Genomic DNA, 27,262 nt, shown 5'->3' on the forward strand with positions numbered 1-27,262 from the left:
TCAGGCAGTTTTCAGTGCACATCTGTAGGCCATCAGGTCATGCATATTCCTTCCAGAAAGAAGAGCTGCTTTTACAATAATTGCATTCAGCTTCTTTTCAGAAATGAACATTTTGTTATTAGACTGTTATCCACATAGGATGTTTTGTCTATCTGACAGCCCAGGGTTTAAGGATGGGACTTCTTTGAAAAAAGGTTTAGAACTGAGTAAATTTGCGTATGCTCTTAAAATAGAACACAAAGCAATATGTTAGAGGTTTATTCCTTGCATAATGTCTTTAAAGTCAATAGATGTTGAACATCTTGAATTGTGTCTGTTACAGATAACCTATAAGAGATTAATAGAGTCAAAAAATTGATGATTTTGGTTTCATAACACCGAAGGAGGACATGGAATGTGAGTTTTTCATTCCTTTCCCTTTATCTGACTAGGTTTTTATTGCTTTAGCCTTTTCGTTTTAGCTGGATCTGCTATATCTTATTCTGAAAAGCCAAGTGGAACAGATTAAGTAAGAAATAGTGTTTCTTCCAATTGTGAATGAAAACCTTTAAAAAAATTACAGTAGGAATGGTCATCAATTTTCTATAAAATAAATTTTCACTAGTAAACTGTGATTTCTTTGAATGAGTTATATTTCATTAATTTATTTTTTAAAGGGCTTCTGTTTCCATGCAGTACCTTGTTAGAGTGGCTTGGCTGCTTCCTTTCTAACTCATTCAGCTTGCTTCTATGGAGCCCTGGCTTTCAGGACTTCACATCTGGGGAATATCTGCAACATAATCCGTTTCAGGGTTTGAAGATTGCTAAACTGCAAAGAAAGGTCTTAATGGTTTTAGTTCCCCAGCATGAACTTCCTCCTCAGGTGTCCTTCTAAGGATGTCCTGGTCCCTGGGACTCAAGTTCTCCATTGGTCATGTCTTTCATAGGGGTGAAAGACCACAGGTAGCCCTACCCTCTAGTTTGCTCTGTTGTAAAAGCAGCATGCACTCCCTAGTATTTCTTCTGGGTATCTGGTTTTTCTTTGGTTCTTTTAGTTGTGCAATAGAAATGGCAGAAACATCCATCAAGTGGTAGTGCTTAGCCCTCTCAAAATTAGGAGGAAAAGAAGTTTTTTTCCACTTAATTTCTTTTTTCTTATTTTTGAATTCTAGGTAGAGTAGATGTAATTATAGTAAAATTCCTGCATTTTTGTATTGTGAAACAGATTAGAACAACAAGCTGGAATTTGTATTTTAGCATGGGTATAATTCTGTGTCTTGAAGGGAGAGTTTGCTTTGAACTTCTTCCTTTGAAGGGTTGAAAAGGGCCTCCACTTTATGTAATACGTTTTGCATTGAAAAGGCCACAATCTTTTGCCCTAAGCCCTCTGGAAACTTTAGGCAGTTCTATTAGGTAGACAGTGATCTTAGATAAAGTTAAAATCACCTGTATGTGTATTTCTGTAACACAGATATTTTATGCAAACCTGTATTTCTTTCCTTCTTATCACATGAAATGTGGAGAAGAGTCTCTGACCAGCAGCCATCATCTAGCAGTTTGCAAGCAGTATGCTGAACAAAAGCGCACAACCCTTAGCAAAAGTATGCCAAGGTTTCATACCAATGCTGTTTCTGGCCTGTGAGCACCATTCCAAGCAAAATACTGTCAGAGGACCCAGTTCTATTATGTATTCATTGGAACAAGGAAAAAGTTCTCATTGTAGCACTGAACTCCACAGCCTATTCAAAACCTTTTACTAATAAATTAAAAAGCAATAGAATACTAAGAAATACCAGAAATTAACTTTTACCTGTAGCAAAGCAATTATATGTATCCCTTAAAAAGAGTTATGTACAAGTTTTTTCAGAGAGTTTATACTGACCGCATTACACACACATGCTAAAGTAGTAATTAATTGTGTCAGCCACTGAGTAGTAACCAAAATCCCCCAGGTGTAATATAATAATGGCCAGTCTTCGCGAACGAAGATTTTGGGAAAGGTCTTTTACCTTTCCAGCCTGCGCAATGGATTTTTTAGGTGAGACACAGCCTGAGCTGAACTGAGCCCACCCTTTAATCCTAAGGTTCATCTGCCGGGGCCAAGCAAGCTTGGACAATGGCAGTGAGGTCCTCAGGACGTAGGTTTGTTTAGAGTGACCTTCTCATAGATGGATGGCCTCACAGGGCTAACGGGCTCCATCTGCCCTGGGGACTGGGATTCGAACCTGGGTCGCAGCGGTGAGAGTCCCGCATGCTAACCACTAGGCCACCAGGGGTCCCTCCCAGATGTAATAACACCATTCAGAAGCACCCATCTACAGAGTAAAATCCAGAATACTATACATTTGACTTTGTATCTTGCCAAATGAATCTATACAGGTCTTCCCTATACTGTAGTGGACTTTCTGCTTTCCTGTTCCAAGTAAATCAGCTAATGGTTTCATGTTCATTGAAAGTGTCTCAAAAGTTTCCTTTGTTGCTAGATGGAACAGGAGATTCCAGCGAAAACCTTACCTAACCTAAAAACGGCTTATCTTAATTCTTGATGAAAGGCAGTTTAATTCTTCAGGCTTTTCCTCATACCTCATATGTTTTGTCTATTCATGCCTCACTCAACGTTTAGCTGAACTGACATGGAGACTCCTGGGCAGTTTGCACATTCTGCAAGAGCTCTGTTTTGCTCATGAAGTGGTTGTTAGAGACCATCAAGGTGTATCACCTACCTGGAAATCAATATCTAAAGACTTTGTCTAAACAGGAGGCTCTGAACCTCTCAGGGCCCAGAAGGTGCAGCGAGGTGCTCTGAATTCTGGGACCTGTGCTATTTGCCTGTGTTGTATCAGGTGTGGCTATATAAATATTGTGCCTTCCTGGACCCCTCTCGTGTTTCATTAGTCCAAGACGTTAAGTAAACATTAGATTTGGATGCTGCACTTACTACCAAAGAACAAACTCTGATCGTATTCCCGGAAGAACTCCAGTGTTTTGTTGGGCTGCCTTCCACATAGTCATTCAAATGGTGAAAAGCCCAAAGAACATATTGTTTCTTTTTGGGTGCTTTCTATTCCCTGTCCTGCCACTGTGTTGGGGATTATCATCCCCAGGAAACCTTAGAATAAAGGAAGCTGATCAACCATCTGCTGAACAGTGTGTACAAGGTTCTCTGACCCTGGACAGAATCTGTCTTGATATTGGAGAATTTTGGACAGTCACAGAGGGTTTGCGGGAGCGGTCTGCTTTCCCCAGAGCTTAGATATACACTGCACTCCAAGGCGCTTTCTTTCCTCCCTCAGGTTCCTTTGGGCTACAGACATCTCCCTGCTGTCTCAGCACTGTTTTCAGCAGGATATTGGCTGATAATCAACAAGTGAGTGTCAGAAGGACAGTATTTTTCCATTAAATGTTCCAAGACTCTTTCAGGAGCCAGGCCCATGCAGCCCAAACTTAGGTCTGTATTACTAGGTACCACAGTTGCTTAGTAATAGTTAACATCTTACTTGTCTTCATGTGCATAGGCTAGAAATGTACATCATCACAGAGGCAGCCCAAATATGTACATGGACATGACAAGCAGCATTATCTGGTGGATTTTCCCTAGGTTCTGAATACAGACTGAGGTGCCACACAAACTGGCAGCCTCTGTTCTTGTTACCTCCTGAACACAAGGCAAAATAAGAAAAGACCTCTCTGTTCATCCGTGTGCCTCTTGAAACTAAGTCTTTGTGTTGTCTGACAACATGTAGAATAACCTAAGCCAAATTGTGCCAAAAAGTGTTCAACATTTGGGTTTGAGCCTTACAAGATGCATTGCTCTCCCCACTCTCAGCTTGCAGCCCGGTACCATTTTCAAGTAATTTTTCATCAGACAGTTTGCCTCTTGTAGCTGAAATACCAAGTTCTGTCTCTGTTTCAGTTTGCTTTGCTCCATGTCACCTTTGCAATATGCCCAAATTTTCAGTCTCCATGTACATATAGAACTGTGAACTATTAAGCTACTGCTCAAGGCTGGTTTTCCAGGTTGTTTTCTACCTGATTCACCAACACTAAGTTTTCTTACTTGGGTCAGTGTTGCCTGGATAGGCTGCATAGACATATCTATCTCTGGCAGCTTTACCACCCTGCATCTCATACTCACTGTGTAGTATTTCCCAGGGAGACAATAACCCGTCTGGGTGGCTCTTGCCTCCCTTTGCAAGTTATTGAATCTCAAAAGTTTTTTCAGTGACTTCTGAGGTGACTTTACTCCATTTTAAGAGGACTTCCATATTTCCTGTAGCATCTCCCAGTGCCACAGCAGGGACTTCATCCCTCATGGGTTCACATGCAGAAATTGCTTTAAGTTCTCCCTTAAATTGCTGCTTTTCTAACTGCAATGTTAGGCAAGGCATTGCTATAATTGCTAAAAGCACTGCTTTTCGCTTATTTTCTGTTGGATTTGCTGCTTGTTATTAGTGGAGTTTAACAACTATTCATAGGATTTGTTATTAATTGTTGCAGTTCTTGCTTCAGCAGAATATGCTATAGAGTTGGTTTTGCTGCTCCTTCCCCTTTTACTGCATCTTCTGGATCCGTGTTTTCCCACAGTTGTCTGTGTTGTTCATGTTTTCCATTACATACAGGTAACCCAGCCCAAGCAATGTTTGTCAGAGCTCCAACAGAAAACTTTTCTGCCCCTGTTACTAATCAAATCAGAAAGAATGAAGTGTTTTAGTCCACTGCATGAAAAAAGGAATTGTCTTAAGCACCTATGCCCTCTAGCCAATCTGGGGTCTAATATGGTGGGAACAAGCCTTAATGTCTGTCCCTATATCCACCATCCCTTGCACTGCTCCCGCTACAGGTGAAGGTGACTGTCCCTGAGTGCTGGGACCTTAGCCAGCACTTGTCAGTGTCTGTGCTGCTCCTGACTCCATCAGGCCTCTCCACTTCATTGCATTTGGAGACATCCCCTATGCCCTCCTGAATTCTCGCAGTAACGACGCCCTGGTTACTTAACTTTTCATGTGCAAAGAAAATATTTTGAAATCTCAGCTGTTGATCCATTTAATAGAGAACATCACTGTATAAACTTTTACTCATTTACAAGAGACCTCCCATGTATACAATAGAGGCAAATAAACAATAAAAGGTATCTAGTAATAAAAAAAAAAGATGATAGCTGGCTTAAGTCACATGGATAACTTCAGTCTACTATAACAGATCAAAAAATCAAAAAGAAGTTTCTTCTTTTCCAAAACAGAGTTGTCTTTGAGCACAGACTTTTAATTAAACAACTTATTGTATCACTTTTGAGCATAAAAATGGATTTTCAGTCAGAACAAAACTTGTTTTATGTATGTAATTATCAGTCCTATTAATATTTACAGATTTATTTACACACAATTTAATATATAAATATCCAAACTATTCTTTCAAACACAGAGAGGTCCTAGCAAGTTTGCATTTAGTTTAATTGGTTTCATTAATTCAGTCATTACTTGTGTCAGTGTCTCTCATATTAATTTTAAATGAATGTAGGTAAGTACATGTTTAGAGCAGTACACCAAATACACAGATTCACAAAGACCTATTGAACACAGTTGGCGTTTCTTGTTTCCAACAGCTAGTTTTCATTTTTCCCAGGACATTGTACCTCCTCCTTGCAGAGTGGTTTGGCCATGGTTTCTAATCGTGAGTCAGATGTTCTTCCTTTTCCATAGCCTCCCACTTTTGTATCAATCTTTTCCAGACTCATGGAGCAGAGAAATATAAAGCATTTGAGAATCGAGCAATGCGATGAAAGATTCTAAATTTAAAAAATAATAGTCTTTTAATCTCTGCAAAAAAAACTGGATGGTCTGTGAACAGAAAATGTATAACTACCAAAAAACAAACACCAGATATTTTTTGATACAAAGGGATTTTCTTTCTGTAGAATATGAATTTTAATTTAAGAACTTCCCAGTCATCTTCTTGGCATAGATTTTAAGCCACAGATGAGACATTTAATATTTTTTTCTATTCCCTAGCACACAGAATTCCAGTTTAAAAAAGAAAAATCTAATTACTTCCTTGTATCAAATAGTCAGACTTGTGAATAGTCAGACTTGGACACCAGTGAGGCCACCTGAATATGTTTCTTTTCCCACACTGGTGAAAGGAAAATCTTAATTACGAACAAATTATTATGGCAGAATGTGTTTCCCCTAATATGTGCAGTAAGTGTCTGGTTAAAAGAAAGTTGAACAAAGCAATTTGATCCCTTCTTTTGCCAGCTATAGGGCCAGCACTTCAGCCTGTTAGTTTCTTAGAAACCCAGCTTCACTGAGTTTTCCTAACTACTGTGGGTCCGACCATAATTGTGAGTAGGTAGACCCAGTCAATACCAGGAATGTGCTGATTTATTGCAGCTTTATTGCAAACAGAAACCACATAAGTAATGAGGAGACAGTGCACTAGTAGAAACTATTTTGAAAAATGAGGGGTTTGGCATCCAGTGACTTTTTTTTCAATTTCTTAAAATATGCTATCCGAATACAGACTTGGAAATATGTAGGTGAACTGATAAACTCTACTGCTGAAAAAAAATGGTCTGGCTTTTAACCTATTACGCTTGTGTCTGTTCTAATGAGGAAGTCATAAAGCTCTTCATTCAGAAACTGAAAAAGCAACAGCCAGCAGTGGAGAGCAGGACACTGCCTCAGGGGACCAAGCCCCACCAACAAGCTAATGAGAGTCATCTGTCTCAAATTAAATAAATACGCTGGAAATGGATGAAGACAGATGTTTTTTAAAGTCAAAGATACGGATGAAATCTTTCCAAACTCAAAGGAACTTTGCTCTTAATGTGTGATTCCTGTGTACCCAGAACTCTGCCAGAGGCCTCCCACTCCAGCAGTCTGTTCCAAGACCCTACAGGAAGACATTAAATATCAAATTTCTGGTTCTTCCAGAGTATTTGGAAATAACAAATTTCAAAACAAAATCTATTGGAAATATTGCAATTTATACAGAAAGATCTCTTCTTTATTTATTTGCAAACAGGTATGAAACAACCTCTAACTCTCTTTTCTTATGCAACCTACCTTTATTCTGCCAACAGAAATACGAGTCCCAAGACCAGGTGAGCTGTGAGCCTGATGTGCTCTAGATACCTGATCTAGATGTACTCTAGATAGGTTTGGTAACATCCATTTCTGGTAAGGCACTTCTGTTGAACCATTAAGTCATGGAACAGAATAGCAACCTGGCTGGCATCTGATATTGCTGCAAAGTGTGATGGGCTGTGCAGTGGCAGACCTGGGGTGAGCAGGCACAGCTATGTCTGTGTCTCTTACCCACACTACTAGTAGTCCTGTGTGACAGGGTAGGAGGGACACAAGTAGTCCCTTTCCAATGCTACCATGCTCACCCCAAGCCCATGTGTGAGCACAGTCTCGGGTTCAGAGAGTCTGGATACACAGTTTAATTATAAAGACACACTTATGTTTAAACCACTATATAAGCAGAGCTGCCAAAGTGTAGTCTGAACATGTGGATAAACGTTTATACTTAACAGATGCCACTTCAGGAGAAGTCAACATAATTCCCACCAACAAACACTATGCAAAAAGCCCATGAAAACAGAGTCATGACTTCAAAGTCAACAAGACTAAGTTTTCTCAGAGCAAATCTCTGAGCTGAGAGTTCTCTAAATCTATGACATCTTCATTGGCAAAAATGTGCTGGATGATTCCGAATGTCACAATACTGCAGAAAGACAGACATCCTGTAAGCAGTCAGGCTCCAAAATGTCTAGCACAGATAGCCTGAAACACCACCTGAAAGAATGCTCAAAAATTAACAAAGAGAATGAACCTCATGCATTCCTTATGGTTTGCATCACCAGGCAAAGAGGCACACATCTTACACTATCATTACTAAACCACACAGCTTAAAAATTATTTAGTAGCTTAGAAAACGAGTCCATGAAAAATTACAATCTTAATTTTAAGAGGCCATGACTGTGCAAAATGTGTGTCCATATTTGTAGTGTCGTTGGCCAAACTGAGTGCATGGTAGTTGCATTTAGTATTCTTTATCTTATTGCTTGCATGTTCTGGGCACAATATTATTTGTTAAACACAAGTATTCTTCCTGTGTTAAATTTAAAACTGCTCGTGTATGCAATCCAAGCCAGATTTTAATCAAGTTCCCAAAGGTGAAAATCTTGATCATAATATGTTTTAAGTTGTACTATCTCATACCATATTTGCATATGCTACAAAAAGGATCAAGCAGCCTCCTAATCCAGAGACTTAAGACTTCTGTCCAGCATCAAAACCAAAGGCATTGAAATTCCTCGAGAAATACTGTGCTTACGTTATTTCTATCAAAAGTAGAAGCAAATAGTCAGAAATGCTTTGGGGAGGATAATCACTTTTCACAAAGTGACTATCATGATTTTGAAATCTTGGTAGGTTCACAGAGTTTAAAGACAGTTAAATACACACTCTTCATTTAAAACCAACCCCAAGTTTTAACTATTTAGCTGTCTCTGCCTCTGAACCCAAACTAATTACCTTCAAGTAGCTCAGCACTGTAGTGGTTACTGATCATATTCCATGAAGTGTTTCTTCGCTGTGGTAATGTATAATAGGAAATTGAGATATAAGGGTATTTACTATTCTTTCCCTACTACTAAACCACTATAAAGGAGAATGTGTTTATATTTGTTCTTACATTTCAAGGTATTTTGGAGAAAGCAAACCAAAGTACTAATACGAACAACAATATCTTTTTTTCATCCGAAAAACACCACAAAAGAAAAGTAGAGGTCTAGGTGATCCTGTCTTTCATTCTCAGAAAAGGGAACTGGGCCATGAGGAATTAAGTGCCTTGGTCAAAGCCACCTGCAAACTTTATCTGTCAGTTCTGCTGAACTGAGCTATGGTGCATCTATTTATATTTATAAACACATATGTATTTATATTTGCTGTAAGGATAGGGCATATCTTTTCAATGTTAGCTCTGCTCAAATGTAGTTGTGAGAACCATGATTTTTTCTGCAAGTTTTGTAAAACAAATGTTCCATGAAGTGATAATAGTATTTAATTGACTGTAGTGACACATCAAAGCAAGTGGCGCAAAGTAATGTGCATAATAAGCAAAACTCCTGGGTCAGTGGAGAAAGGCCTTTGGCAAAGGGATTGAAATCAACAAATATATGTTGATGTAGAGATTAGACAAAGTTTCTCTCATGTAAGAGACAAGGCCTAAAGGTTATATGACTTCAAAAGGTACTTCATTAAAATAGAAAAGTGTGTTTGTTCTCTTATTGTCACAGCTTTAGCAGCTGTTTCATATTTTAATACTGTATATTTCACTGCATTTTTTGATAAATGATAGAAAATTAAGTTCATATTTTTATAAACCCACCTCCAGTGTATTTAGATGTTATATACTAGATAGTATACTATCATAGTTTCCACATCTCAGTGTGTTTCTGGATACCTTTAGTCGTGGAACCGTTTAACCAGTAAAAGAAATAAGACCTGGGGGATCACTTGATTGTACAAATTCTTGTTGTTACACTAAGATCTGTTTCTGAGGTAAACAAACTTTCATTTCTCCATTCTAGTGTCCTAAAATAACTGCTGTACTTGTGTCAATGTTCATTCACAAACCTGTGTGAATAGATTTTTAAACCACCAACTTTCACTTTATTTTTCTTTATCAACTTTTATAGGAATTTAGGGTTCACAGTGAATGCAGAATTAAGATATGGTAAGCTTTTAGTAAGGCAGACAGAGAGCAGCTCCTCCCTTTTGATTTCATTTTTTTTTCTCTGTTAAGTTTTCTACGACACAAAATTAACTATTTTGGTATTTATTTCTGTCTTGTTACCAGTAGGCATTAAACTCTAAACTGTGTCTCTAATGCAACTTGGTTGTACCATTTTTATACATAATATATTCTATTTATATTGTAGGACATGTGAGCTGTAACATTCAGAAATACTGTATTTTGTCTCACAGTATGTATATGTATTAGCAGTATGTATATATATACATATGCTTGTCACATACATGCACATACGCGTAAATATATATGCACCACACGGGGAAAAAAGCTCATTTTCAAATTATACCTCTTCTTTCTAAAGGCAGATTACTGCTCATTGCTAAGGAATGTAACAGTCCTATTCATAGCAATTTCTGACACAGCATTTAGTATAACCATACAGAGACATAACAAGCAAAAGAACTGGAAAATATTTGTATAGTTATTAAGTGCTAATAAAGTTGATAAAGAGCATGACTGCCACAGACATTATGCAACGTGAAGCAGTAAGTTCTGTTTCTAAAGGATGTGGTTTGAAAGAATAGCAAATAGTTTGCAAGAGTTAGAGTAGAATTTTTTTTAAGGGGTAGCATTACTCAGCAAGTTTTACGCATAGGAGTCAACTCGCTTCATTTCTTTAGGGTTTTCAGATGTCCAGTTTTAGCTGGCCATGGGGAGTATATCATTCATGTTTTTTAAATTGGGAAAAGGACACATTTAGGAGAAAGAAAAGCATAATAAAAATAATAACAATAACAATGCCACAAACTATTTCACTTCTGAAGTTTAAAATTTAGAAATGTGATTTGTCCCATGTCAGAGGAGATATTAAAGGTAACTCTTCAGCTAAGTAGATGGAGGGGGGGAAAGAAAAGGATGACAAACTGTTCAATCAACTTTGCCACAAGGAAAAATATATCATCAGGCTGCAGGCTCCTGCCTTGCACAGTGGTGCACTGAAGAGAGTTTTTGGCCTCTCAGGCATGTTGCTGCCACTTGACACAAATCACTCGAGACAGCAACCCATTTTTTGCCAAGTGTTTCCAGGGAGGATCATGGGACAGAGCATGTTGCCACTTGCTCCATGTGATTTCTTTCTTTCTCCTTCCTCATTATGGTTGTCTGGGAACAGAACCAAGGTCTGGGCATTTCGACACTCCATAGCTCCTGTGCTGTTCCCTGTTCTCACAGCACCCTGGTCGCCACACCTGTGCCTGCCCTGTCCCAGGTCATCAATGTCTGTGGGGCCTGGCAGTCGTCCCCTGGGACCCAGGGGCTCAGCAGGCACCCATGCTACAGAAGCTCTGCTGGAGACTGTCTTCTCTGTAGCCATGCCAGGGACTCACTGTATTTCTGGCCCATACTCAACCTGGTCCATTGGTGACCCTCTTCAGCCCCAAGCCTCACACCTCTGTGTCTGCCCCACATCTGAAGTGGTGCCATGAGCTGCACCTCCTCATTATGCTCAAGGTTCATTCTCATGTTCCTCCCTTGCCCCAGGTCTCGCTCCTTCGTGCCTGCCTTGCCCCTGAAACCCTGCCTTGCCAGTTCTCTTCTCACCACACCTGGTTCCAATCATCCTTCCAGCCTAAGCTTTACTCCACCATGTTTACTCTGCTTCCAAAACAGCAGGAGGGCACAGCTCCTCAATGCTGCCCTGCCTGTCCTACCACCTCAGCCCAGTCCCTGAAGCTCTGTGCTGCAGCCCCTGGCACCACACCTCCTCCCAGTACTCCAGATTCTGTGCCTCCTGTCTCCCTTTCCACTTTGAGCTCAGTCCCACTGTCCTATGTCATGACTGCTTGGTGGCACATATAATATTGAACACAGACACTGCCCAAACCTCACTAATGTGTGGTTTATGCTCTTTGGATGAACACTGGGTTTCTGCTTTACTAGGTGTAGTAATCTATTTATTCTGCCTTGTAGGTATGAAATGAAATATAGGATAAGACTTCAGGTATCAGATGGTTCCTGGGATGACGGGTCTCTGCACTGACCTGTTGTGGCTCACTCTCTACCTTCTCTAGCTGACTGACTCAGTACTTTCTATATTGTACTTTTAATGGCCTGACCTTCTTAGCCGTAGACTGGGTCCACTGAGTACTGTGGTTATCATTATTCCTAAACTACAAGAAATTTCTCTCTCTGAATTTCTTCTTGTCATTATGGCATTAAGTAAATTTTACGTATTTACATACCTGTTTTTCTTTCCTTTTTTTTTTCTGTTTGATTATTAAGTGAAAGTGTGAAACGTGAACTCCTTTCTAGTTTCAGATCTGACATCATAACAAGAGAGTTCTCATACACTATCTATGCATTATTTTTTATCATCAAAAGAAAACAAACCACATTTTATTTCTGGTGGTAGGGTCTCTGACATATACTAGAAAAACAAACACCTTCTCTTCTCATCTTGCTTTGACATGTCCTTATGTTACTTTAAATTACTACTGAGGATTGTCAAATCAACTATTAGGGTCTGAAAGGCAGTTCCAGTGGTGTCTGGATACTTCTTAATAAATACCTACGATTAGAATCTTAAAACTCAAATGCAACCCCAAATTTCCTTCAAACTCTGAGACTCATTTGGCAGAGGGGAATTTCAGTTAAGTTTCAGACTACAGAGACTTTGAGAGAGAGAGTAAATAATATAGTTTTATTTTACAGAAACATAGATGGACTGAAAATCTCAATTTTTCTTTTTTCATTAGTGCATTGAGAACATTTTTGTATTAACAGAAGTATTTAATGAATGTTTAACTCCCAAAATACTTTGACCACAGACTTATTAAAACAATATAGATCCGTGTCAACTCACCTAGTAATGTAAAAATCAGAATGGAGGACACCATCATTAAAACGTATCTTTTCATCATAAGTGAAATAATGACATCTTCGTAGAGTTCTGAAAAAAAAATAAGAACCAGAATGCCAAAATGCTGCACTTTGTCATCATGAGAAAAAACCCCCTCACATTAAAATATTAATGATTCTAAAACATTTAATATCCATTTGCTTACATTCCAAATTGATTCAGAATGAAACCGTATTTCCTTCAGTGTCTTCAGGGAGATGGAGTTCAAGGAATTTCATGTCCCCATTCTCTGCATTGTCTAGTAAAACATTTCTAGTAAAAAAGTTCTTAAAATGTGTCACACAAGAATGTCAAAGGGGCTCGTCATTTGCAAGTTTCACCAGCTGCATCCTGCAGAAAACAGCACTGACTCAGATGCCAGAGCTAAATTTGGCATTGCATATTCCACAGAATCTACAGTGAACTGAGTACCATCAGGACTGACTTATAAACATGTCTTGTTACTTTGGAAAGACATTTTTATCTTTGCAGGATAAATACAATTTCTCAGAAGGCAGCATTACTTACATATGGTTCCTCAAGCCTCGCTTCCCACAGTGTGTTCAGATAGCAGTGTCCTGCAAATGGCAAAGCAGATCATGGTTACGATCATCCTTAGTGTATGTCTGAAAAGAGGCTGCATCTTAAGTTCGTTATTTCATCTTCTCCACAGCAACACCTCCTCCATCTGAGACATCTTCTATGTCTGTTTAAGTTAGTAAAGTCAACGACTCAGTATTGTCATGACTTCTTCATGGCTCCATACATAACATGAGATAAACATTTTGTATTTACTGCTAATCATCATTCATCAAGTTGTTATTCTTGGCAGTTGTGCCAAGTCCATCTTTCCAGAGGAATAAACACTTGCATTAAATTGAACAAGGCTGGACCCTGTATAGTATAAACGAAGGAGAGTTAATGGCATGGCTTGTTTCCACTTTTATGGTTTTAATTTGTTTTGTTTTAATTTTAAGCCATGACCAGGGAAGGCTGTTTGGAGTAGCTGTTTCCTAAAGAATACACTTTCAAGATGGTTGTTAAGTAAATATTTTGTAACATGAAGATACTGCATAGCTCCTTCCTGCATTATTTGCAGATTTTCAGCCCCATTCACTTCAGGCATTTTTACACTGTTTCCTAAATCAGTCAGTAACTAGCTGACAGACGGATTAAGATGTTAACTGACAATTCTGGAAATGGAATAGCACTGTAACAGTAAATAGTAGAATGGGAAAGGAAAAGATTACTAGTCTAATTCAACGGCCAATGAATAATCCACAGGATAATGACAGATCAACATTTTGACTATCAAACACATATCCTGCAAAAGTGCCAAAACCTTGATCAGAACGCCTCAGTCAAAATTGGTCCAGACTCAACTGTTCATGTTTGGCATTCCCTTAAAGCCTTAGAGCAGAACAATTAGCACAGCAGATTCTTTTTATACAGTTTGTGAAATGTATGTTCAGTTAGAATATCCAAGTTTACTAGATTTTGGACCAGATGCTATATTTTCAAAGCACCATGGCTTGGAGGAGCTGGAACATGAGGAATCTTTCTGTTCTGTTCCAGAGAGGCAAAGTCAGGTCCTGGAATATATTCTGGGGCCCTTTCTCTGCCTCATAAGGACCTTTGCAGCAGGGAAAACATTTGTCTTAATGCTGTGCCCCATCATTGCATGGATGAACATACTATTTAGTCTAGATTGGTGTTTGCTGCCTTTTCTGGTAAGGTGGCTGCTTGACTGCGTTGAGGAAAAGCCATTATATAAACCACTACTATTTGGTATTTCAAGGGAAGATAAGTAAGTTCTAATTGTTTGGGTAAGCACAGTATTATTACTTTACAGTACTACAGCTTAGCTGTTCTACACATACTAATGGAAAGTACAGAGGGTATAGATATAATGTGACTTTTGAGCCTCTAGGAGCCTGTAGGCAGTCTGTGTTTGCCAGGAAGCACTGACAGCTCTGCTAACTGCATGCACTGCTGTGCATATGTGCAGTGGACAGAGGAATAATCTTTTTTGTAGTCATTTTGCTTATTGCCTTCTGATGTCCTGCTGTTGTGCAGTGGTGCCTCTCAGTAACAGGCTGGTTCCTGCCAGCCTAGAGTTCAACTGGAAGTATAGGCCTACACACACAAGGTTTATTTTCAATAGACTTTACTGTATATTTGTCCACTTCATCTCTTATTACAAAAACAATTTTAATTCTTGTAAAAAATCCAGCCTGGCAGTTCCAGAGACATTTTCTGTCTGTCCAATAGGCTGTAATTACAGAGCTACCCCAATTTAGACCACTGAACTGTGCAAGCCCCATTTGATGGGGCTGTGAATCTGAGTAAGGCAGTTTCTATCATTCATTACTCCTTTATCTACTTTTCCTTTGTTTTCTCTTTTCCAACTTTGGTGTAACAGGCTAAAAAAAAAAGATGAAGTAAATCACAGGAGTACATTAGAGACAAAAGAAAGAATGTGTTGCATATTCTATTTTCTGTCCTCATTATATTACTTCCTTTCAGAAGAATGAAATGAAGTTATGACTGCCCATCTCTCATTGTGCCTGGCCCACTCATGTCTATGAATCAAAACATAGACAGATAGTTTTGCATTGTCTGCTCATAAATCCACTCCTCCTTACTGCCCTTTGGGCTGTTCACATTCATACTTGAAAATTCACAATTTCCTTGTCAGTTTAGAGAATTATACATGGTGACCATGGCCATGTAGCCAACTGATTACCAGCTTGTTCATTATGTTTGCTTTCAGGAATGCCCTGAAACTAAAAATATCTGGTCACCTGTATCCTCACAGGTGACCTGTATCCTATTACTTTCAGGTTAAATGCGTGGTCCCAGCATACTGGTAAACAGGCCTGTATATCCCTGGAAAAGATGCTGGCAAGTTGGTAGGCCTGAGTCCTAATAGATCAGGCACCAATGGTTAGGTTTAATATAGTTTTAACTGTCAGTCATTCAACTATAATTTTAAACTATTAATATGGTTGTATTTAACAGGCTCTGATATAATTTTGTCATCACTGTTTAAACACAGACAATTCAGGCAATTATATCCTCAGTGTTACTAACTATATGCAGTATATTAACAATTACACGCTAATTTGTGCTGCTACCAATATACCAGTTAGATTTAAAAAAGCACAGAACAAGTAATGCATATGCTTTTTTATTTTCAGCAAGCTGAGATTATAAATTAATCAATTTGTTGCATCCATTTTGCATGCAAGAACACTTGAACATTTCAGTTTACCAGTATGGAATGTCTATTATGAAACTGTCCATCTAGTATTTGTTTCATAAAAGTTTTCAGACTCTTATCATCAGTAAATAACAGCCACAGCTGAACAGACAAGTTGGGTTTAGACCTGGTCATCAACAAAGAGGAAAAAAAAGTTTGAAAAATATGTATTGGTTGAAAAATAGGACATTAAAAAAAACCAGTCGTTATAATTTCATGAACAGAATAAAAGGCTGAATCAGCCACAAAAATCATTACTCAATTAATTTTGTTTTAGGAGGAAAATGTATACACAGTAACTACTGTAACAGAGGGTATCTCAGCAGCTGTTATTATGTGGTCTGTACCCTGAGAACATCAAAGGTTGGATGGCACTGGTAACTAACAGTATGGCCAACTCGAAGTCCCTCAGTTAATATGCACAAACCACAGAAAATGGGGGCAGTCTGACAAAGGTGTTTCCATCCCTGGAGAGGTTCAGGTATGAGGTGTGACAGCTAGAGAATTAATTCGTTGAGCCATTGGGAAGGACAGCAAACATTAGCAATCAGTGTGTGTGTTCTTCCCCACATTTCTTTCCCCTTACCACAGTGAGTAATGACAGGTGAGAATTAGATTGAATACCTGCTTTTGGTTTTGTCCCCAAACCTTACTGTTCTGTTGTTTAATATTTTATAATCTTTCTGAATTGTTTTAATAGGCAATTTCTTCCTTTCTTAATAGACAGACAGGATTTAATCCATTTCTACATTTTGCCATTGAAATAATGACTGGGACACGTGAGATTTCTGAATTCATTCTGTCCATAATATTCATTCGTACTTATAAGTAAGAACAAAGAAAAAAACCCAAGAGATTGTCTGAGAAACTTTGCTGTCCACACTCCCAATGTCTGTTTTCTCCCTGATCACCCAATCACTCAATATCACTGTCCTGAGGCACATCTCTCCCCTCTCTCTTTCTCCTTAGATTTTCTGTTGCAGAAGCTTTTGCTTGTGACCTTGGAACTTTTGAGACAGTCGTTTTGTTTTCTCTGTCCCATCAAATTTACTGTATTATACCTAGCACTAATTGCCTCATAACATATGTGAATGGAATCTAAAGAAGAATGGACAACTGCCTGAAAAATAGAACTCTTCAGCCACTGTTAAAAACCTACTACACAGATCTCTAGAGGGAAGGAAGTCAGATTTGCACATGAGGATTTCTAAATTATAAAAACTTCCATCAAACATGAGTTTGAGCAATAAGGAAGTTCCTTCCAGTTACCAAAATTACAGACACTTCCGGAAATCTGAAGTGGTGCAGAATACTAAAGTACCAGCATGGAAAACCCTGAAAAGCAAGCTGCAGCATGAAAGACTAGTGGCTTGATTTACAAACATATAAACAGAGGAGTTTTTGAAATAAGGTATAAAAAAACACAATGCCTTGTCCACACTGGCAGGATACCATGTTTGGAAATTAAGTATCTTTACACTTTTAGTTTTAAACAAAGGCTTAGGACATTCCACAGTAACAAGAACTGAAACACAGAGTTCAGCTCATTAATATGGATAAGAAAACTTGCAGCCACTTCCCACAGAACTGATTAGATGCCATATAACGGGCTACATCCACAACATGCATTGTTAAACGATGGCTGAAACACCGTTTACTTTGGCCCAGAGTGTTTGTTTCATAACTGTCTCAAAAGAAGAGTGATAAGTACTGCAGACCACACGTGCTCAAACTCCATGGGTTATGCCTATTGCTCTTTTTAAAGTATCAGATACACACTGAGTATATACTTCTCTGGGACTGTGTCTTAGTGAGAATGGAAATTGCATTGTTCTGTGAAGAGACACAAAAGTACTGGGTTTGTTAATGATTTTCAAAATAATTCAAGGAAATCTGGCTCCAGCTGTGACTCCTGGTGATGTGGATGTTGAAAGTTCTTTGCAAATAGCTGGTTCCTGGGGGAAACATATCACAGTTCAATGTTTTTATTCAGATTGTATTATCTAAAATGAAAATATTTTGGGTTTAGTGACTATTATCCTAGTACAAAATTGAATGTTTGGAATTTTTTAAACAAATTAGCTGGAAATAGGAAAACTGATATACAGTGGCCACTAGTTTTAAAATTTCAACAGTCTTGTTACATGAGTACTATCAAAGTTATAACATATATGCAGTTTACATTTTTTTCTCCTTACACTGAGTATGGTGCATAGCAGACTATAAACAGATTAATGCAACAAACAAAGCCATTTGTGGCAAAGATAGCACGCTTTTTATACATGAAAGAGAGAGGGCTTTGGGAGAGTAGATGAACACAGCTACTCCCAGTTTAGCAAGCAAGAGGCAGGACTGAAGCATGGAGGGTTGAAGATACGTGCTTGACAGCAGAAAGTGAGGCACAGAAGAAGGATATACCCCTACACGTAAGCCAAATCTTATGCAAATTTTTCCCACAAGAATGAGCAAACAACTGAGTAATATACGGGGGCAAACTGTGAGTGCAAGTTCCTGGTAAACCCTGTTGTGTTTCCAAATACTTCATTTTCAGCCATAGCAGCCAGACCACTACCTGCCCCATGGGTTTCTAAGGGTTCAAAGAGAAGTCAGAAACAGAGCATAATCACCTTTTGCCTCTAGCTGTCCTAGAACATTTACATACACAAAACAATCAATTTCTAAATAGGTTTTTTTAAGGACATGTTATGCATTTTCTGAGCCAAGCGTTGACAGAAAGCTGGATTACTACTAGCTACGTAATTGACTTTGAATAGGGAAACTTGAAATGTAAAGTTCACAGGTCAGCAAGGTGAAGAGTAGTAAATTCTGTGAATAAGACTTTGCATCATTAGCCCATAGCTGTTTGTTTTGTTTTATTCCTACAAATACCCTTTACTGGTAGACAGGAAGGACCATGGGAATTCCCAGACACATGCACATCCTTTGGGTTATACACTTGACTACTTATCGTTATCAGCAACGTTATGTTGTGTAAATATGTTATGTGAACAGGAAATTATTATACTGCCATTGCTCAGACAACTTCAAATTTTAGTCACTAGAAAGAGGGTCAACATCCTTTTTTCAAAATATCTTTCCAGTATTAAACACGCAATGATTGCTGCAAAATGTGGTTTCCTCAAATAGCTGCTCAAAGGAGATATTTTTATCTTCTGTCAAATGCTTTTGTATCATACATTACCTAATAGTTTTCTCCACTGCAATGATACACAGTTACTAAGACAAATGTAGCTCTTGTTGGGAACAGCTAGTAGATAGCTATAGAATGATAACTCTTTTTTATTGTGTTAATGTTATCAAAGTACAGTAGCAATTCCATAACTTTACCCATAATGTGACAGGTTAGGAATACTGCTGTTCTATTATTTAATCCCAACAGATGAGTAACAGTCCTTGGTTTATGTGCAAAGATTAAAATAAATCAAAACTGCAAAAATATCTAGACATTCACATACATTTTTCTTTATATAGGTCTCAGTGTAATACTGTATCTCATTTTACCTAACACCACAAAACATTTTGAACAAAGAAATTGCTTATAACAAGCATTATGAACAGAGTGATGAATTGTTATTACAGAAGCAGCATTGTTACTTGACAAGAAGTCTCAGAAGAATGCAGTTCTTTAATCTTAGTAATGGAAGAAAATTAACTTAACAATACCACAAAATCAGTTAATATTGATCTTACTGCTATTATAGGAAAACCATTTTGTCTTTCACTTTAAATGATCAATGGAAATATTGACACAAAGTGATTAAATATTGTATGAAAGTGTATATTGATACTGGAAGTACTGGCAGGCAAATGAATGGAGCCCTGAAGCAGAGTAGGGCTGGCCAATGACATGGAGCTCTGTTTTTAGAATCCAGCTGCTCTGTCTAGCTGAACTTCATGCATATGTGCAGGATAAAACCTTATGAGAAAGTTTGATATATAACATGTAACAATATAATGGGATAATAGGAAAAATTTAAGTATCATGGAAAATACTTCAGACTTCATGATTACTCTCTCTGAAACAGTAGCTTATAATGTTCAATCCCAGGAATTTTTAATAGAGCATGAATTATTTCTCTGACTATTCCACCTTTAATTACTTTTGCAGAACTGGACCACTGTTCTTAGCAAATATTTCAGCTATTGGACTCTTACCCTATAAATAGCTGTGCCTATAAGGAAGACTACAGAAGTCCTATGAGTTAGAGCTACTCCTTCAATGAAGATGAATAAACTGTTTATGTAAGTCATGCCATCACATATTCTGTAACATCACCACTGACTGCCGGTTCCATGACTGCATTCCACTCACTGTTGATTTTCTTCTCATGACTAATAAGGTGAAACATAAATTGAGCAGATAATTTATGATAAATCTCTGTAAAAACATAAAGGTAAACCGAAGGTATTATAAAGAATAGGTCAGATAAAAAATATACATCTGGGGGCCATTATCTGACTCAACATGACTAACCACATACAGATTTTTTAAACTTGCTGTTCAAATGTTGGTGTTTAGAGAGCAGATTGATGATTCTTTGACCACGGAGCCTATTGGCACAAAGCAAGTAAATAGTTATTCATCCTACTCTTAACAGGCTGATCAAAGCAGTATGGTTAGTATTCCCTTTTCAAGCAATAAAGATGCCATGTTTTCAAGTCCTTTTAATGTGCATTGCAGTAAAACTTTGCATCCTGTCCAGTTTTATAAAAATGTGCAGAAATACATTATTAACATGAAGACCCTTATCCTAGAATTCCTGATTAAAATAATGATTATTCTTTTGTACAGTAATTGCAGTAATAGTTCGTACTGAAGTCTACAAATGGACTGCTACTCTGCTGGCTGCCTGTGCTGTTGTTGGGAGCATTAGGTTTGAATAAACTAGATGGTCTAATGCCTTCTGTATATAGAAACTGTTATTTTTAAGAAGAAAATGCAGAATAATATATGCTGCTGTTCAAGCCTCACTAGAATTAACAGGCTTTGTTTTAAAAAGACAGCTAATTAATACAGAGAGAACTGTACATGCTTTTAAACCTCCCTACAATAAACATCTAGACACAATAAAATGAAATTAGGCTGATGTTGTCACTAGAGGAACCAGTGAAAAGCGGTGCTGGTAAAGTCCAAAATCAAAAGCAACAGCAAAATTGCACTTAAGCCACTCAGAAGATACTGTATCAAAGCCATGCTCTTTATTTTGCCATTTGGAGCTGCTGTGGACAGGCTGACAGAACTGCCCAAGAGTGACATCAAGTGGGAAATGTGTACTCCTTCTGTAGTCAGAGCACTTTGAAAGGGCCTAACACCAAGCCTAGAGTCCCAGCTGTCTCTCTGGATTCAACATGATTATTTTTCATTGGCACTCAGTAGCTGATTCTATTAATGTAAATATCAATGAATCATCTCGTGGTGGCAGAAAAGACTTCCCTCTAGTCCTTGTAATGATTCTGCTGCTTATCTTAGTGTTGATAAAAGACACTGCCCCAGTCTCCACCAATTAGTGAAAACCTCTCATCCTTTTGATTCAGAACTAGACCTGACTGTTTAGGTTACAGATAGTTCTACAGACTCCATGCGGTTCAACTTGATGCCTTTCGCAACCTTGTTTGATTTGGGTTTATCCTAGGTTATTCAATTTTCTTTGCTGCTCTCAAGAATATCTTCCACCCTTTTTTCTATTTACATAGTTCAGAGAACAAGCCACTCTTCTCCAATCTTACAAATCCACATAATTTACTTTTCAATTTCTCTGCAACTCAAGCAATTCCCTTCTGTGCTTTTAGGGGGAGTGTTGTGTAGAGCAATATTATTTCTCTGTTCTCTATATTGAGGCACTCAGATATACTGGCATGTCTACTCTTTGGACCAGAGAGACACATAAAAGTCATAAACCACAGATATAGTTCCAATTCAAGCTCTTTTATCTTGTGCTGCCCATGCCATTTACCAGCCAGAACCCTAAGAACATTATAATCCTGACATCCCACAAAGGTACAGCTCTAGTGTTGTTTCTTATCTGGCTTGGTATGTAAAGTAACATGTGATCCTGAAACATTGATCCTTTTGCTCTATTCTAAAAGCTTGAAATGAGTCACCTCCAAAGTTTATTATCAGGTTCAACTTGGCAAAGACTTTCCTAGGGTCAGGCTGTGCTCTAGCTTGTGTATTGACAGAGATGAAAGGGCTCTTTGTGCAAATCTCTGCTTGCTTGTGCAGAAAGTGGAACAAATTAACTTTGTAGCATTATGCTCCTTCCTTGAATGGTTCATATGTTTGGTAAATCACAGGAGGGATGGTCCTTAGCAGTAGTAACCTAAAACTATAGAGGTTGGCAATGAGATGTGCACACTCTATTCTTCTAGACCCTTGGATAATCTACTCAATAATCATTATCCTGAAATAAAAATGCACAGGAGACATCCAGAAGAACGTGGGATTGTCGTTAATTAGAAGCTGGAAATAACCAGCTTATTAATTGGTTATTAAGTTTTTAATTCAAGTTACTTTTAAGGCTGAGAAGTGGAGCATCTCAAAAATCATCAAATTACTAGGGGAAAAAATTGTTTATTTTATCTTTTTCGCAATTTCATCATTATATGTATAACAGAGTATTTAAACATTCCAGTTGTAAATATATTATCAGGTGGGATTTTCTAGATAGCCAAACAGAAAAGCTAACAGGGAACATCATACAGAAATTAACTTAAGTCATCAGAAGGATTAGATTCCCTGGATACATAGGACAGATGTCTGCCACTGTATCCAGTGGAGTAACTGACAGCTAGCAGCCTGATCAGAAACCTGGCAGGGTGATTTGAGTTGCTAGTCAGGCCTGACAGGGCACTTTCAGGTCAACATTGCAGATATTTGCTAACAGAGGAAAGGTGATACTCTGCTTGTGAAAGGGAGTGGTAGCAGATCCAGATTCTTTTGATCATTCCCCACAGTCTTATGTACCATCAGGACTTGTATTGTTGCTTGTTTAATCTCCACATAGCTTTCATGCTTCTCTGATCTACCCTCTTCCCATGCCAGTTGTATGCCTCTCTGTACCAATTTTAACTGCCCTTGGTTCTCAGATTCCTTCTTTATTCAGTCTTCACCCATCTCCTCCTGGCTCTCAGTCTCATTCACATCCAGTCCCACCCTTCCCTCGAATCCTGCATGCTGTCCCTCGCCGGCCAGTCCTCTCTCCACCTCCCTCTCTCTGGCTGCCATTCCCCTATTGTCCCAGTCTTCCATTTTACTTTAAGACTTCTGTTTCTAGGGTCTTTGCTGAGCCAGTCCTGGCTTCCAGTCTGTTACTGTGGCTCAACAGAGGCCTAATGGCCCACTGTCTACAGCATTAGGGTAAATGCTTTCATGATACTGACCTTTATGAATCCCCTAATCCTTCTCAGAACTGCTAGGCACTGCTTTTCTTATCAACCAGGGTATTCCTTATTAACTCCAGGAATCTGTTTAATGGCAATAGTCTTTTCTCCTTTTTCTTTACATTCATCTCAGGATCCTTCTTTGTCCATTGTGCCTGCTTACCATCAGAACACTCACTGAAGTGAAAGTATGTGGTAGGTGAGAGGCACATATCAGGGTTGTCCAGACTGTCTCAGTCAGGTCTGGGAGAACACCATGCAGACACCATCTACAGAGTCCTTAGCTATGAAACTCAGCAAGTTATCCGACCATACACTGTGATTTATCAAAGTGATTTGGGTAAATGAGGACAAAGTTTTTCAGACATGAGGAAAAGCAGAAAGTATTTCTTTCTCCCTCTGTACTACTGTGCTACTGTACCTCTGATCCAAGTAATGTGTAAGAATTTCTTTACTACTACCCAAGAAGGGGTACCATAATGTCTGCTTCTCTAATTTCATTCTTAAAAATGACTGAATAATTTGTGCTGATGTTTTCTAAAAATCTTCAGCACCTGCCATGAGAAATTTCAGACTGAATTGTTCAAGTGAGATGAGGTCATAAATACCAGGTCTCAGAATGCGAACCTGACTAACAGCTTGAACGTAATAGGTGGCATCATGTTCAGTTTCTGGGTGTTTCAGTTCAGGATGTTCCAAGAGCATAGCTACGTATGGAGAACAGTGCCTGCCTGCTAAGTTATTGTATATAAGCAAGATCATTCGAGTGTGATGGAAATTATGCTCAGCTGCAGCTTCTCTAATTAGGTAGAAAATGTTTTCTTTTGAGTTTCTCAGTTGCTGTGTCCTGCTATTAAAGTAATTGGTCTCTGTTCCTTGTCTGACCCACAAGGGGATACAGATAGGGGCAGTCATCTCACTTAACCAGTCTAGCAAGGAACTGTCATGCTTTCATTTAATACCTTCCTCTCCCAATCCACATTCCTGCCCCAGTTTCAACCAGGTAAGTTTCTTGGTAAGAAAGTTGAGCCCTAAGTGCAGGCAGCATCAGGATTCATTCTTGGTGAACAAACACGACACTCATAAGAAATAATAAGAACTTTGTGATTAAAGTAGAGGCTTGGAGTCAGGAAGCTTGAGTTCATGTTTGATCTTCTTCTGTATATTCTGTGTGACTTCATGAAAAACAAAGAATAAAAACCAGAGAAAAATGCCCGTGACGTTTCACTGCTGCAGTATTTCTGTTGCTGATGCTGATAGATGTCTGAAGATGGTTAACACGTAAAAGAACTATAACACTTCTAAAAACTATAACTAGTCTTGAATGTGTAAATGTTAATCTCCCTGGGCTTCTCACCAAGGAGAGAGAGCACAAGCCAGTATACAACTTTCTGGCTGAGTAATTAATTTTGTAATCCAGTACTCTTTTTTTTTCAGAACTCATTTTTACCTAATTTCTATTTCAGATTAAACTGAATCAACTCTATAAAATGTCAGTTCTAAAACTCCCTACTCCTCACCAATTGCTTGAGCGACTCAGCTGCAGAACTGGGCTCTATCCTGTGAAAGTGGTAAGAGAGAAAGTTTAAAATTGATCTTGGCAATGTGGGCAAAACTTCGCAGAATTGGAAAAAAAAAACAAGCAAGAGTTTTTGGTATTACATTTTGGATGTGGATGTTTGGATCCGTTATCCGATCAGAGCCTTGCTTCCTGGTACTTTCTTCAACAGGAGCATGTCCTCATTTGTGATTAATGGCTAACCCCAACGGGAGCCTCTGCGCACCCACCCCGAGTGCTGCGTGTGCTGTGGCTCGAAACAGGGAGCAGAGCCCCACCTAGTGACACAGGAGAAAAGTACTCATTCGCTACCGAGTGGAATAAATGTTTTATTTGATCATGTTTGAAACTCGGGAAAAACCCCAACAACTTACAACAATTAAAATATTTAACTTAAAATTAAAAAAAAATCCTATTGCAATCGTGAGTTATTTTCTGTCATTTATTAGATAACTTTTCCTAGGTAGCTGAAGAAATACAAGAATTATGATTGATATTGCTTGGTAAAATCAGGCCTTACTGCTGATTCTAGTGTATGTACATGAACTTAATTTGTTTGGAATCTGGATTTTATTAAAAAATATTTGTTCCACTTGCTCCTTTCCTTTATTCACAGTAGGAATGTAATACAAAACTTAAGGAGGATCATTCAAAAAGTGCCAGATCAACAACAAAAGCTAATATTAGCATGTGATGACAGCAAGTCATCAGATTCTAATATCTGCCTTCATCATTGACATTGTTCTTTTTAAATATTTTCTTAATCAGCTAGTGATTCTCTCTCAGAATACTCCTTGTGTCTAGGCTAAAGGTTATTAATAATTTTGGTTATTTTTCTTGATATAATCAAAATATTGAACTTCTCTTGTTAAAAAAAAAGGTTAAATTTCACATGAAACTTCATATCTGTATTTCAAGGGAAAATGGCTTTTACCACGTATTTTTAAAGGGCAATAGCACAATTTGAAAGAAGAGTTATTCTCTCTATTTAGGCTCTAAAAGCACAGAACTACCTTTTCAGTTTTAGAATTTTATTCTAATTGTCACACAAATTATGAAAACTCCCAACAAATTGATGAATAATGAGCATTAAAAGACAGAATACTGATAAAGACAAGAACCATGAGCTGGCTGGAAACTAAATGATTTAATAAATTCCTTTTAAGACATAGAATTTTTAGAAATCTTTCCTGCCATTTTGTCAGAACCACTTCTTGTGAAAGGAGCATGTGTAAATTTAAATCAGAATTGTACTGAGTTCTGTTAAGTCAGTTAAAATGTCAATTTCAAAAACATTGCACAAGTTGACTTTTCAGGAAAAGATTGCTTTTAGTTATTTCCAGTCAGAGTAGAAAGACTACGGGGCAAAGATTAATTTTTCTTTTAAACCCAGCTTCTGATATTACCAATTTACTTGCATCTATGCTAGTTTGTCACCAAGGTTTCACTCTGCATTTTCTCTGAAGAATTGGAATACATTGGGGTTTTTTTCCCCCTAGGCAAAACCAGCCTAGCCTAGTGCCCTGTGTCCTATACAAGATGGACCAATTCTTAAATAGTTTTGCAAAATATATTCAATTTAATTCAATTTTACTGCAGTTGTAGATGTTGTGTTACTTCTTAAGGAGGACATTTTTTTCCACTGACTGTCAGCAAGAAGACAAAACCACGCTTTTAATATCCTTTCAATTAGTAATTTTTTCTAGGTTATTGAGCTGAATTTAGCAAACATGTAAATAAAAATGCAACAGCACTGAGAAAACATGTTAAAAGTGGCTAATAATTTCTGCATTCCTTGGCCATTAAAGTTACAAGCATTGACCTAATTCAGTGTTATTGCTGTTATTACAGGTTATTCCTGTGCACGCAAAATTCACATGGACATAGATGAGAGGTAATTATAGCCTAACATAGCCTGTCAGTGTAACTTAACTGTACAAACAACAAAAAAAGAGAGGCTGAAAAGGATCTATGACTGACTGTATATCGATAATGCAGCCAGAATAGCCAAGTGGGTATCAGTGTCAGCGGGCTTTACACCACGAACAGCCCCCATTTTGTGCTGGCAAACAAATCTTCAGTTACTCCCAGAAAGAAACTAATTAACTGTGAAACATAAATTTCCCACCCTGGCCGGGGGGCCATGTGTAAACCTGAGGCTGTAGAGCAGCTGCAGGCGGCCCCGTCCTTCTGGCCGGGACCCCCGGGGTGACGGTGCCCCGAGCGCTGCCGGCCCCGGCCCCGGCCGACTGTTCCGGGAGCTCGGCTGAGGGAGCGCCGGAGCCGCGGGGCGCCAATGCCGGTCCCTCCCGCCGGCGCAGCGGCCCCGCCGCGGGCCCACCCGGGAGGAGCGGCCGGGCCGGGGCTGGCGGTGCCCGGCCACAGCGGCGGGTGGGGCCGCCGG

At 38.6% G+C, this 27,262-nt stretch overlaps 1 protein-coding gene across 4 annotated transcripts in view; it reads right to left on the reverse strand.

The window, feature by feature from the left end:
* The window catches only part of F3 (coagulation factor III, tissue factor), a 54,228-nt gene extending 37,716 nt beyond the window's left edge, over window positions 1-16,512 (reverse strand). Inside the window, exons 1-2 of one of the 4 annotated variants that reach the window (XM_027694268.1) lie at window positions 9,376-9,423; window positions 679-769 (exon numbers count right to left, since the gene is read on the reverse strand). The gene's annotated coding sequence lies outside the window, so the exon portion shown is untranslated. Of the gene's footprint in view, window positions 1-678; window positions 770-9,375; window positions 9,464-13,165 lie in introns of those variants that run through there. The other 3 variants (XM_027694266.1, XM_027694267.1, XM_027694269.1) reach the window with 3 other exon arrangements.
* Between the last annotated feature and the right edge of the window lie 10,750 nt (window positions 16,513-27,262).

This window comes from Neopelma chrysocephalum, unplaced genomic scaffold (genome assembly GCF_003984885.1).
Source record: "Neopelma chrysocephalum unplaced genomic scaffold, ASM398488v2 Primary Assembly neopelma1_97, whole genome shotgun sequence".
NCBI classification, from domain to species: domain Eukaryota; kingdom Metazoa; phylum Chordata; class Aves; order Passeriformes; family Pipridae; genus Neopelma; species Neopelma chrysocephalum.